This window comes from Rhinatrema bivittatum, chromosome 4 (genome assembly GCF_901001135.1).
Source record: "Rhinatrema bivittatum chromosome 4, aRhiBiv1.1, whole genome shotgun sequence".
Taxonomy (NCBI): domain Eukaryota; kingdom Metazoa; phylum Chordata; class Amphibia; order Gymnophiona; family Rhinatrematidae; genus Rhinatrema; species Rhinatrema bivittatum.
This window is the reverse complement of record NC_042618.1, coordinates 85,086,576-85,099,973: the sequence shown is the minus strand read 5'-3', so window position 1 is coordinate 85,099,973 and position 13,398 is coordinate 85,086,576. Positions and strand designations below refer to the sequence as shown.

The window sequence follows — 13,398 nt, the reverse complement described above, 5'->3', positions numbered from 1 at the left end:
GATTTAATGCTTCCTTCCCCGGGTGAGGGCGCAGCTCCCTAGATTTAATGCTTCCTTCCCCGGGTGAGGGCGCAGCTCCCTAGATTTAATGCTTCCTTCCCCGGTGAGGGCGCAGCTCCCTAGATTTAATGCTTCCTTCCCCGGGTGAGGGGGCAGCTCCCTAGATTTAATGCTTCCTTCCCCGGGTGAGGGCGCAGCTCCCTAGATTTAATGCTTCCTTCCCCGGGTGAGGGGCAGCTCCCTAGATTTAATGCTTCCTTCCCCGGGTGAGGAGGCAGCTCCCTAGATTTAATGCTTCCTTCCCCGGGTGAGGGCGCAGCTCCCTAGATTTAATGCTTCCTTCCCCGGGTGAGGGGCAGCTCCCTAGATTTAATGCTTCCTTCCCCGGGTGAGGGGCAGCTCCCTAGATTTAATGCTTCCTTCCCCGGGTGAGGAGGCAGCTCCCTAGATTTAATGCTTCCTTCCCCGGGTGAGGGCGCAGCTCCCTAGATTTAATGCTTCCTTCCCCGGGTGAGGAGGCAGCTCCCTAGATTTAATGCTTCCTTCCCCGGGTGAGGGGGCAGCTCCCTAGATTTAATGCTTCCTTCCCCGGGTGAGGGCGCAGCTCCCTAGATTTAATGCTTCCTTCCCCGGGTGAGGAGGCAGCTCCCTAGATTTAATGCTTCCTTCCCCGGGTGAGGGGCAGCTCCCTAGATTTAATGCTTCCTTCCCCGGGTGAGGGGCAGCTCCCTAGATTTAATGCTTCCTTCCCCGGGTGAGGGCGCAGCTCCCTAGATTTAATGCTTCCTTCCCCGGGTGAGGGCGCAGCTCCCTAGATTTAATGCTTCCTTCCCCGGGTGAGGGCGCAGCTCCCTAGATTTAATGCTTCCTTCCCCGGGTGAGGAGGCAGCTCCCTAGATTTAATGCTTCCTTCCCCGGGTGAGGGGGCAGCTCCCTAGATTTAATGCTTCCTTCCCCGGGTGAGGGCGCAGCTCCCTAGATTTAATGCTTCCTTCCCCGGGTGAGGGGCAGCTCCCTAGATTTAATGCTTCCTTCCCCGGGTGAGGGGGCAGCTCCCTAGATTTAATGCTTCCTTCCCCGGGTGAGGGCGCAGCTCCCTAGATTTAATGCTTCCTTCCCCGGGTGAGGGCGCAGCTCCCTAGATTTAATGCTTCCTTCCCCGGGTGAGGGCGCAGCTCCCTAGATTTAATGCTTCCTTCCCCGGGTGAGGGGCAGCTCCCTAGATTTAATGCTTCCTTCCCCGGGTGAGGGCGCAGCTCCCTAGATTTAATGCTTCCTTCCCCGGGTGAGGGCGCAGCTCCCTAGATTTAATGCTTCCTTCCCCGGGTGAGGGGCAGCTCCCTAGATTTAATGCTTCCTTCCCCGGGTGAGGGGCAGCTCCCTAGATTTAATGCTTCCTTCCCCGGGTGAGGGGCAGCTCCCTAGATTTAATGCTTCCTTCCCCGGGTGAGGGGGCAGCTCCCTAGATTTAATGCTTCCTTCCCCGGGTGAGGAGGCAGCTCCCTAGATTTAATGCTTCCTTCCCCGGGTGAGGGGGCGGCTCCCTAGATTTAATGCTTCCTTCCCCGGGTGAGGGGGCGGCTCCCTAGATTTAATGCTTCCTTCCCCGGGTGAGGGCGCAGCTCCCTAGATTTAATGCTTCCTTCCCCGGGTGAGGGCGCAGCTCCCTAGATTTAATGCTTCCTTCCCCGGGTGAGGGCGCAGCTCCCTAGATTTAATGCTTCCTTCCCCGGGTGAGGGCACAGCTCCCTAGATTTAATGCTTCCTTCCCCGGGTGAGGGCGCAGCTCCCTAGATTTAATGCTTCCTTCCCCGGGTGAGGGGCAGCTCCCTAGATTTAATGCTTCCTTCCCCGGGTGAGGGGCAGCTCCCTAGATTTAATGCTTCCTTCCCCGGGTGAGGGGGCAGCTCCCTAGATTTAATGCTTCCTTCCCCGGGTGAGGGGCAGCTCCCTAGATTTAATGCTTCCTTCCCCGGGTGAGGGCGCAGCTCCCTAGATTTAATGCTTCCTTCCCCGGGTGAGGGGCAGCTCCCTAGATTTAATGCTTCCTTCCCCGGGTGAGGGCGCAGCTCCCTAGATTTAATGCTTCCTTCCCCGGGTGAGGGCGCAGCTCCCTAGATTTAATGCTTCCTTCCCCGGGTGAGGGCGCAGCTCCCTAGATTTAATGCTTCCTTCCCCGGGTGAGGGCGCAGCTCCCTAGATTTAATGCTTCCTTCCCCGGGTGAGGGCGCAGCTCCCTAGATTTAATGCTTCCTTCCCCGGGTGAGGGCGCAGCTCCCTAGATTTAATGCTTCCTTCCCCGGGTGAGGGCGCAGCTCCCTAGATTTAATGCTTCCTTCCCCGGGTGAGGGCGCAGCTCCCTAGATTTAATGCTTCCTTCCCCGGGTGAGGGCGCAGCTCCCTAGATTTAATGCTTCCTTCCCCGGGTGAGGGCGCAGCTCCCTAGATTTAATGCTTCCTTCCCCGGGTGAGGGGGCAGCTCCCTAGATTTAATGCTTCCTTCCCCGGGTGAGGGCACAGCTCCCTAGATTTAATGCTTCCTTCCCCGGGTGAGGGGGCAGCTCCCTAGATTTAATGCTTCCTTCCCCGGGTGAGGGCGCAGCTCCCTAGATTTAATGCTTCCTTCCCCGGGTGAGGGCACAGCTCCCTAGATTTAATGCTTCCTTCCCCGGGTGAGGAGGCAGCTCCCTAGATTTAATGCTTCCTTCCCCGGGTGAGGGCGCAGCTCCCTAGATTTAATGCTTCCTTCCCCGGGTGAGGGCGCAGCTCCCTAGACTATTCTCTCCCACTTTTATCCCCGGCTGAGATGTGATCATCTTGGCACCTGGAAGAATATCCATCAGTTGCTCTTCACCGCCTTTCTCTCCTATCTAAACGTATCTCCATAGGAGCTCTCCATCAAAATATGCAGAGACGTCCGCTCACCTAGTCTTTCACCTACTGTTTTATCCTGCTAAAACATATCCAACAACCCCTCCCAGCTTTTCTAAATTCACTTTGGCACATCATCTGACCACCATCACTTCCTCTCCCAGGCAAATCTGCACACTGACCTTTAGAACGCAGACCATACACCTTTCATGGTCTTCAACTTGATTCAGTCTTACGTTTGTTCCCTTGATATTCTCCCACCTGCGCCAGTGCGTAGAAGTGACTAGCCATCCATGTAATCATTACAAAAGGAAAGATGTTGTGGCAGCAGCTGATCACTGAAGTCCTTGCCGCTCACATCACAGAACTGGCTTGTTTCTCCAGCAGGTGAGAAGATGGACGGTAGCTACAGAGTTTCAAGGGTTTCAACCTCCTCTCGCTTTAACATACGAGGATATATCCATCTAGTAGCGCTGTAGCAGTATCCCTTCCTGCAGCATGAAAAGAGGGAACAGCTGGATATCAGTATGGCAGTAAAAACCTCCACAGATTTTTAGGGTAACTATCCCTGTGTGCTCTCCCCTCACCCATGCACCTTCTCCTCTTCCACAGAAATCACCCCAGGTATTCCAAGCTCCATTAATACGACCCCTCACCCTACGTCTGCTTGCTGCTGGAGAATTTCATATCTTCCTCTCTTCACCCCTTTGCAATGTCATACTTCCAGCAGTCTCTGCTTCTATTTGTGCTCCCTCAGTATCTGCATAGCTTCTCCTATTCTTTGGCAACTCTTCTCACTATACTCAAAAATCAGTTCTTCTACTGTGCTAAACCTCCCCACATCATCACTAGCCTGCAGCAGAGCATAACCTTCCTCTCTTATCAACCTAATCGCCACACCTAACACCTGAAGAAAATAGGATAAAACATAAGCATTGTCAAGGTAAGTGTAAAACATTGATAAGACAGGTGAACAGAGAATTTGAAATGAAATTGGCCATAGAGACAAAAACTAATGAGGATGTTGGGGAGATACCAGTTCCGTAGATGGTTTTCAGGGGTGATGAGTCAGACGAACTGAACGAAATCACTGTGAACATGGAAGATGTAGTAGGCCTGATTGACAAACTAAAGAGTAGCAAGTCACCTGGACCAGATGGTATGCATCCTAGGGTTCTGAAGAAACTCAAAAATGAAATTTCTGATCTATTAGTTAAAATTTGTAACCTATCATTAAAATCATCCATTGTACCTGAAGACTGGAGGGTGGCCAATGTAACCCCAATATTTAAAAAAGGATCCAGGGGCGATCCGGGTAACTATAGACCAGTGAGCCTGACTTCAGTGCCGGGAAAAATAGTGGAAACTTTTCTCAAGATCAAAATCATAGAGCATATAGAAAGACATGATTTAATGGGACACAGTCAACATGGATTTACCCAAGGGAAGTCTTGCCTAACAAATCTGCTTCATTTTTTTGAAGGGGTTAATAAACATGTGGATAAAGGTGAACCGGTAGATGTAGTGTATTTGGATTTTCAGAAGGCATTTGACAAAGTCCCTCATGAGAGGCTTCTACGAAAACTAAAAAGTCATGGGATAGGAGGCGATATCCTTTCGTGGATTACAAACTGGTTAAAAGACAGGAAACAGAGAGTAGGATTAAATGGTCAATTTTCTCAGTGGAAAAGGGTAAACAGTGGAGTGCCTCAGGGATCTGTACTTCGACCGGTGCTTTTCAATATATATATAAATGATCTGGACAGGAATACGACAAGTGAGATTATCAAATTTGCGGATGATACAAAATTATTCAGAGTAGTTAAATCACAAGCAGACTGTGATACATTACAGGAGGACCTTGCAACACTGGAAGATTGGGCATCCAAATGGCAGATGAAATTTAATGTGGACAAGTGCAAGGTGTTGCATATAGGGAAAAATAACCCTTGCTGTAGTTACACGATGTTAGGTTCCATATTAGGAGCTACCACCCAGGAAAAAGATCTAGGCATCATAGTGGATAATACTTTAAAATCGTCGGCTCAGTGTGCTGCAACAGTCAAGAAAGCAAACAGAATGTTAGGAATTATTAGGAAGGGAATGGTTAATAAAACGGAAAATGTCATAATGCCTCTGTATCGCTCCATGGTGAGACCGCACCTTGAACACTGTGTACAATTCTGGTCGCCGCATCTCAAAAAAGATATAATTGCGATGGAGAAGGTACAGAGAAGGGCTACCAAAATGATAAGGGGAATGGAACAACTCCCCTATGAGGAAAGACTAAAGAGGTTAGGACTTTTCAGCTTGGAGAAGAGACGGCTGAGGGGGGATATGATAGAGGTGTTTAAAATCATGAGAGGTCTAGAACGGGTAGATGTGAATCGGTTATTTACTCTTTCGGATAATAGAAAGACTAGGGGGCACTCCATGAAGTTAGCATGTGGCACATTTAAAACTAATCGGAGAAAGTTCTTATTCACTCAACGCACAATTAAACTCTGAAATTTGTTGCCAGAGGATGTGGTTAGTGCAGTTAGTATAGCGGTGTTTAAAAAAGGATTGGATAAGTTCTTGGAGGAGAAGTCCATTCCCTGTTATTAAGTTGACTTAGAGAATAGCCACTGCCATTAGCAATGGTAACATGGAATAGACTTAGTTTTTGGGTACTTCCAGGTTCTTATGGCCTGGATTGGCCTCTGTTGGAAACAGGATGCTGGGCTTGATGGACCCTTGGTCTGACCCAGTATGGCAATTTCTTATGTTCTTATGAGGCATAACCAGCAGAAAGGAAAAGTTATCATGCCATTGTACAGAACTGGAGAGGGAAAGATATGGTTCCAGTTCATAAAAGTGGAGGTAAGAAGGTAGCTAGGAACTATAGGCTGGTTAGTCTGACATCTGTTGTAAGCAAATTATTGAAATCAATGCTAAAACAGAGGAGAGTGCAGTTCCTGGAATCTAATGGATTACATGATCTCAGACAGCAGGGTTTTACTAGAGGTCTTCTCAGACCAATCTGATCAATTTCTTTAATTGGGTGACCAGAAAGTTGGATCAAGGGAGTGTGCCTGGAATTTAGTAAGGCCTTTAACATGGTTCCACCCAGAACCATGATATGAGACCTAGAATAACTGACTGGGTTAGAAATGGTCATCTCGCATACAGACAAAGGGTAGTGGTAAATGGCGTTTACACTGAGGAGGTGTATGGTGGGGGGGCATTACTGTTGCGTCCGTCGCTGCTCGACATTATGGCTGCCTATGCCAGTAGCCTTGCTGTTATGCACCCCCGGCGGGAATGGTTGCAACGGTGGTGTAGGCGATTTTAAAAAGATTGGGATGGAGACAAGGGTTATATAGTGGACCGCTTTAAAACTGCATTCTTTCAAAAAGCTCTATTGCTGGCGAAAGTAGCTATATTATCCCAATGGCTGGAACCCTCTCCGCAATACCAGCCTATTTGGGAAAACAAACTTTCTGGGTTGCTCCACATGGAATATCGGACGGCAAAACAACGTCCTCCAAAATACAGGCAGTGGACTACTCGTATTTGGATGGACTACGTGCAACGTCTACCAAAAACAATGCACGAGCTATTACCGAGATTGGAAGATGAGACGCAATCAACATCACGGGCGGGGCCTTGAATTTACGCACAGTTCTAGAACGCTACATGTCAACACTACCTGGGGAAAGCGCCCTAGACAGAGAACTTTACATAGCAGGAGGTGGTACCGAGGTTGAAAAGAATCATGTCACGTCTGTTACTGAATACTTTTGCTCTCCCATTGTTCCCACTAAGGTTTTCTAAAAGACGCACTTCAAAACTATTCTGCTCTTTATGCAGCACAAGCTCTCAATTAAGGGTGACAACAGGGGGGGGGGGGAGAACAACAAGGGGGGGAAAGAAAGGGGGGTGCGTGATCTAAATAGGGAGGGGGAGGGTTTTCCGGAGACGGGGTAGGGTATAGAGACCAATCATCCAAAAATTCTTAACCAGGGTACTCTATATATAGAGCCAAAGGTATGTGAGACTTGTGAGTGGACAAGCATCATATGTTAGCCATATTTCCTGTTGATTAGCAGACATTACTAATGCATGCATACTGGTTATGTTATAAGCTCTCATTGTGTTTGCTTTCGGTAGTCTTTTATGTTTATATGAATGATGAGAGGATGTTACACTGGTTCCGTGATTATTAATAAAGATATTTCCATCAAAAAAAAAAAGGATTGGGATGGCTTGGCCGGCGCTGTTGGTTGTTGTGCTTGTGACCGCTGTGTTCTAGGCCTTCCCCTTCTGATTTGCGCTGGCGCAGGTTGTGGCCTTTGCTGCGGATGGTACAAAGGTTGGCGATACGATCCGTACGGTCGGAAAGGGCATCGGGAGAAAGACTGCCTGCGAGGTCCCGGGAAGTAGCGACGTGGAGCATGAAGAGTGGATGGTGCAGCCAAAGACTGAATTGCAACAATCTGCTCTTTTAATTTTGTTACCGTCTCTTGAAATTTATCGCCAAAGAGATTGTCTCCCTTACAAGGGAGATTTGCAAGTTTTTCGTGCACATCTTCTCTTACAGAACTGGCTCGCAGCCATGCTGCGATGGCCGATGCTGAAGCTCTTAAATTCGTCTCAAAAGCTTTGTAGATTGTCCTGAGGAGGTGTCTGATGCCTTCCTCAATGTCCAGTATGGGTTGAGAGATAGACGTGGAGGGTAACTCCACAGTATAGATCATTCCCTTTATTGCCTGCACACATTCGTACAAATATTGTACTATATGGATCTGGTGTTGATTGATCCGTGCAGTTAGCATCGCGGATTGAAAAGCTCGTTTCACAAAGTCATCTAAGAGATGATTTTCTTTCCCCGCTGGGGCGGAGGCATGGATTTTGGGTTTTCTTGCCTTTTATAATGGGGAAGTTGTGGTTGGGAATACAACTGGGATTGCTTCATTTTAAATTTTAAATCAATTTTTCTGGAGACTGGGGGATTTGTGAAAGGGGACTCCCAGGTCTTCTCCAGAAGCGCATCAAGTACCTGATGTGACGGTAGCGAAGTGGGTTCCGCTGGAAGGTCGAAAATTTTTAGTATTCCCAGGGTTTCTGCTCGAGGATCTGCCACATTTTGTACCTGCAAATTTAGAATCGATCCAACCTTCTCCAGGAATTTTGGATACGAAAGATCCTCTGGAGGAGAGTAAGGCTCTGGAGGATCCTCTGGCAGATTGGAAGGGTAACCAGAAGACGTGTTCGGAGAAGAAACCAGTGTATCCGAGTGGTCCGGTGACAGTACTGGAGTAGGCTCTGGGGGAGCTTGCGTTTGAAGTGGCGACGGTGAATGCGGAGATGAGTCCCTTGATGGGGGCCTGAAGGAAAAGGACTCTTTGTAGGCGAGGGCGGCAGTTGAAAGGTAGATTGTAACATGTCAAAGAACCCAGGCAGGGCTTCAGACAACTGGGAAAAACGCCTGCTGTGTTTGGGGTGGCATTTTTGGTTTTGAAGGCTTTTGCGGATGTCTCGGGGAATGGCCGCCGCAAATATCTCTGCGTTAAACGATCCCTTCTTTTCCCGATGTCGCTCCCGCTCGCCTTCTACTTTCCTCTTTTTTGAAAGTGGTTCTTGGAACTTCTGCTCCCTTGCTCTCCATTCCGCAATGGAGGAAAGGTCAGAGAAAACCTGTGATTGTACAGACGAAGAAGATGAATACAAGGGGACTTGGACCAATTCTTCATCCGAGCTTGAATGGGCTTCCTGAAGCCGGTGGTCTGCAGACGAAGTGGAGCGGTTGGAATGGTGAGAACTGGACCTTGATGATGGAGATAATTTGGAATCTGGTCCTGACTTCTGAAACCGCGGTTCAATGCTCTGTGGCCTGGAAGCAGACTTCCCACGACTGTGAGCCCCACTGTCCCTGTGGGTGGAATGCCTAGGCTTTTGGACCTCCTGCATTGTGGAGAACTTCCCTTGTGTCGATGCTCCAAGTGTCTGCGTGGAAGGTTTCTGCTTGGGATTTGTAAGTTTGCCTTGCTTCCCTGTCGACGCAGTTTCTGACACAGCATGCATCGATGCTTTAAGCATCGGCGTCAGATAGTGCTTCGTCTTCTGCGCCGGCATGTGGTGCGCTGTCGACGTCGATGAATGTCACGTCGGTGCCAGCGCCGATGGATGAGTCTGTGTCTGCGCTGGTGCCTGATGCGTCGATGCTTGCGCCCGGATATGATGCTTCGGTCTTGGCTCCGAACGGCTCTTCATCTTTGACGCAGAGTGCATCAGCATAGACGGTCAACGCAATTTGGGGTCCAAGGGATCTATGACGTCTCGTTTATTGTGCGCCGTGTGCTCCGGGTACAAGCGACGCGATTGCGGCTCTTTGTCCTTATGCCCCTTGGATGGTAGTTTATGGGGTTCTCGACTCCTCCAAACCTGTTTTTGCTGTTCAATGTCCATGGGCCTGGATGTAGGTTCCATCGACGAGGCCCTTCTCTGTGGTAACCCTGGAGGCTTCGCTGGTCCTGGGGAAGAGTGGGATTCTGAAGGAGGGGCATAAGAATCTCCTGCTCTCTCCTTCAATTCTTGAACCTTTTTTGAACGCTGTCTTCTGGCTCGAGGTGACATGCAGCCGCAATGTACACACTCGGCCTGGTCGTGGTCGATGCCGAGGCAGCGGTAGCAGCGATCATGTCCATCAGTGATGGACATGATTTTGCCACAACCACAGGGTTTGAACCCTGTCGGCCTTGGATTCGGTTTCTGAGACATTCTTCTAAACTATTGAAAAAACGCTGAGGAGAAGTCAGCTCCGCGTGCGATCCCACACACGGAAAGAAACAGACCGAGGAGAAGCTGTTTCCTGCACGGGAATACATGTGCAGCCGCACAGAGCTAAAGCTCTGGCTTTCTTTTTGGACAGCTCCGCCTCCCCGGGCCTGACAGACAGTTCCCATGACTGCATGGCTAATTCAGCCCTGCTATCAACGGGAAAAATATTGCTATCATTCCATCTAATCCTGGAGAGCAATTTGATAACTTGTAATACCTCTAGCTCTTATCTTTGCTCTTATTTTCCCCACTCAGTTTTCATATTAATCAGGCCGATGCAGAAAGCCAAGCATTATTACATTGGCCTGAATAGTAGGCAGCTTAACCGAGTCAAGAATCTTCAAAAACTCAATCACTGAGTTTGCTTTCTTGATATACTGTAACTTTAGAGTTTAGAAAATCTGTTCCTAATTTCCTCCCCAAAAATCCTCTTTTCTCCTTTGATTTTTGTCACTATATTCTGCTTAGTTTTAGCTTTCAGCTTTTCAGACAATTTACTAGCTTTGTTGCCACATTCAAAAAATATTTGCAAACTCTTTGATGTCTAAATTCTAGATCAGCTGCATATAAAGCCCTAAGTTCTCCCCTTACTTTTAGAACCTATTTTATGTTGTCTTTTGAAATGTGTAATTTTCTCTTGACAGTTTGCCTCTCTTTTTTCTTCCTTATAGACCACGATACCTTGATCAACAACAGCTGTATCATTTATTTACAAATCATTTTCAATTTCGACTTTAATGTCCTCTCAAACCTTTTCATCCCTCAATAAAAACAAACATAGAAATGGCAGAAAAGGAGCAAATGGTCCATCCAGTCTGCCCAGCAAGCCCGTGGCAGTATCTGCTGTGACATGTAGGTTATCCCATGCTTATCAGCTTCCCAGACCATCTTTCATGGCCAAAGGATTAGAAACAGCAGTTCTCCACCAACTCTGCAACTTCATTGATGCTAATAATATTCTCAACCAATATCAGTTTGCATTCAGGCAGCACCACAGCAAATTACTGCTGCTCTCCAGCTTTGATACAGTGAGACAGGGTTTTGAACAAGGCTCAGTATTCCTTCTATGTCTACTTGACATCTCCACTGCATTTCACTGTCAATCACTCCATCCTACTTTCAAAACTGCACTCCTTTGGTATAACCAGCTGTGTGCTGGCCTGGCTCCCCTCCTTCCACAACAGGATACAACAAGTGCAAATTGATTCTTTTACTCCCCCCCTTGACACCTGAGCTCAGGGGTGCCCCAAGGTTCTGCTCTCTGCTGCTTTATTTAACCTTTACCTAACTCCATTATGCTGCACCCTTGAGGACCTTGGAGTTCACTATAAAATGTATGCCGATATTCAATTCTTATACCTTCTGAAGGAAACATGGGCCCTTACAGAATTTTTCCTCACCCACTGTCTTACTTACCACCATCCAAAAATGGTCCACAGCAATAAACTAGTTCTCAACATATCTAAAACGGAAACCATTATTTTATCATGCCATCCTGTCGCTGACACTCCCAACCATTTCTCTTGATTTCCATTCCATCTCAAACTCCCAAAGTGTATAAAATCTGGGAGTCACAACTGATCACTCCCTGTGCAACCACATAAGAACTATTAACAACTCCTCATTCTACAAACTACGCTTGCTCCGCCACCTTAAGCCCCTTCTTGAACACGCTGACTTCAGGTTGGTCCTTCAATCCCTATTCTCCAGGATTGACTACTGTAACTCCCTCCTGACAAGTCTACCTTTATACGCAACTCATCCCCTATGGATCACACAAAACTTGACAGCAAGATACCTTATAAGCACTCCCATACGTAATCACATCTCTCCTGTACTCAAAGCTCTACACTGGCTCCCTATCTCTTTCCCAGTACAATACAAGCTTGCCATGATCATACACTCCTTGATTCACAATTTGCACTCCCCATAGATAACCTCAACAATAAAAATCCACACACCCCCCGACCACTCAAATAGTCTAATCTAATGCTATTAGATGCCCCTCCTCTAAAGCTCACCCACCTTGAGGAAACCAAAGAATGTGCCTTCTTCTCCACAGGACCACTCTGATGGAACAGCTTACCTAAGGAATTAAGATGTCTCCAAGAAAGAACATTCTTTAAAAAAGCCCTAAAAACTTTCCTCTTTAAGAAAGCTATCCCAAACCCAACATGCCCCTCCTCAGATGGTGCTACTTAGCTGACTACTGCCCTCCCCTCTGACCCCTATCTTGAAAGAACGTACTCCCTAAGTGCTTATTTGTTTCTCCCCCCTTCTCTTAAAAATTGTTTGCACTGTCCTGTCCTCTCCCTTTCATTTGACTGTATATGTCTGTATTGACTGTATGTTTATATTGAACCCTGCTCTGAACACAGGAAGGGTGGGAAATAAATGTTTTTAAATAAATAAAAAGCATAAAATTCAGGGCCCTCTTTGGTTGCTGTTTGAATCCAATTCCCCATTACCCCCATGGGTATCAGTTTCCCACACTGTATAAGTCAGGGCCCTCGTTGACTGCTGTTGAATCTAATTCCCCGTTATGCCTTGCATTGAAGCAGAGAGCGATGTTTGAGTTGCATCAACAGCATCAGTCTCATTGTTTAAGGGTAATAATCCATCCTAGTTTTAAATAAAGTATTTTATTTATTTTATTTTATTTATTATTTTATTTTATTATTTTATTACTATATTTTATTTATCCACAATTTTATTTTATTTTTTGTTTTTGTTCTCGGCTTGTTATGGTTTGTCATGGTTCCCTGTTTCCAAATGTTTTTCTGAATGTTCCAATTGCTAAGTTCATTGTTTAATGTATCGCCTCCCAGCGAAAGTTCTGTTCCATTGTAAACCGGTGTGATCTATATTCTTTATAGGAATATCGGTATATAAAAATTCTAAATAAATAAATAAATAAATGCCACATCAGCAAGTTATCCCCATACTTGTTTCCCCAGACCAGAAAAGTCAGGGGCCCTCGTTGGTTGCTGGACAAATCCAATTCCTGTTTTCTCCCTGCCACTGAAGCAGAGAGCAATGATGGAGTTGCATCAACAGTATGAAAGCTAATAACCGCTGCACCATCAAGTTCCTCCATGCCCTCTTTTCTTCATTGCCATCCTCTCGCCTTTAGGGTTCCACAGTGTTTATCCCATGCCCTTTTGAACTCTTTCACTGTTTTGGTTTTCACCACCTCCTAGGGCATTCCAGGCATCCACTACCGTGAAGAAATATTTTGTGACGTTGGCTCTGAGACGTCATCCTTGGAGTTTCATTTTGTGACCCCTAGTTCCACTAATTTCTTTCCAATGGAAAATGTTTGATGTTTGCACATCATTAAAACCTTTTAGATATCTGAAGGTTTGTATCATATCACCCCTGTGCTTCTCTTTTCCAGGTATACATATTCATATCCTTCAGTCTCTCCTCATAGGTTCTCTCATACTGACCCTACAACATTTTAGTAGCCCTTCTCTGGACCACCTCAATCCTGTCTGTCTCTCTCTCTTTTGAGATAAGGGCTCCAGAACTGAACACAGTACTCCTGGTGAGGCCTCACAAAGGTATCACCACTTCCATTTTCTTACTGGTTATTCCTCTCTATGCAGCCGAGCATTCTTCTGGCTTTAGCTATTGCCTTGTCACATTGCTTCACCGCCTTCAGATCACCCCAAGATCCCACTCTTGGTCTGTGCATATCAGCCT

General features: G+C 47.0%; 1 protein-coding gene across 6 annotated transcripts in view; it reads right to left on the bottom strand.

The window, feature by feature from the left end:
* Nucleotides 1–13,398, bottom strand: part of AREL1 (apoptosis resistant E3 ubiquitin protein ligase 1) — a 295,300-nt gene that overhangs the window by 238,849 nt on the left and 43,053 nt on the right. For 5 of the 6 annotated variants that reach the window (XM_029598425.1, XM_029598426.1, XM_029598429.1 and 2 more), the window contains exon 2: nt 3,054–3,362. The gene's annotated coding sequence lies outside the window, so the exon portion shown is untranslated. The remainder of the gene's footprint in view (nt 1–3,053; nt 3,363–13,398) is intronic. The other variant, XM_029598430.1, reaches the window with a different exon arrangement.